Below are 577 nucleotides of genomic sequence, written 5' to 3'. Positions count from 1 at the left end.
AATCAGGGGCAGGAGTACTGGCTTCTATTTCCAGTTCTCCCCTGATTTGCCAGTGGATCTTGGGCAAGTCCCATAACCTCTCTGGGTCTCCATGTGGTTTTATAAAATAATGCCATTTACTTAAATGAAAGATACCTGCAAAAATACCTCTGAACAAAAAGACATACATTAGATAATTAAAGCGGTCACTGATTGGCAGGGGTTAATGGGCAGGGTGGTTGCTAGAAACACAGCATGTTTGTGTGACGTAGAAAAGGTGACCCCTCTGGGTAGATAGAAACAGTCCTTTTGGACAGTGCAAAGCTTGATGGGCAGAGAGAATGAATGAATGAAGGAATGAATCAATGAATGGAACTGAGGGGGCCTTGCATGGAGCAGTGATGATGACGTGCTAGGTCTCGCCTTCCCTTTGGAGAAGTTTGCACTCCACAATCACACTCTCCCTGTCCTCGTGGTTCACCCTCAGTTCTCCACCCATCGCTGGAATCCCTCTCTTCCTTCCCCACCTTCTCCTCCCTCTCTCTCTCTCTCTCTCTCTCTCTCTCTCTCTCTCTCTCTCTCTCCTCTCTCCACACGG

Source organism: Myotis davidii, unplaced genomic scaffold (genome assembly GCF_000327345.1).
Source record: "Myotis davidii unplaced genomic scaffold, ASM32734v1 scaffold478, whole genome shotgun sequence".
NCBI lineage: Eukaryota > Metazoa > Chordata > Mammalia > Chiroptera > Vespertilionidae > Myotis > Myotis davidii.
The sequence above is the reverse complement of the archived record's forward strand: the minus strand, read 5'-3'. Positions refer to the sequence as shown.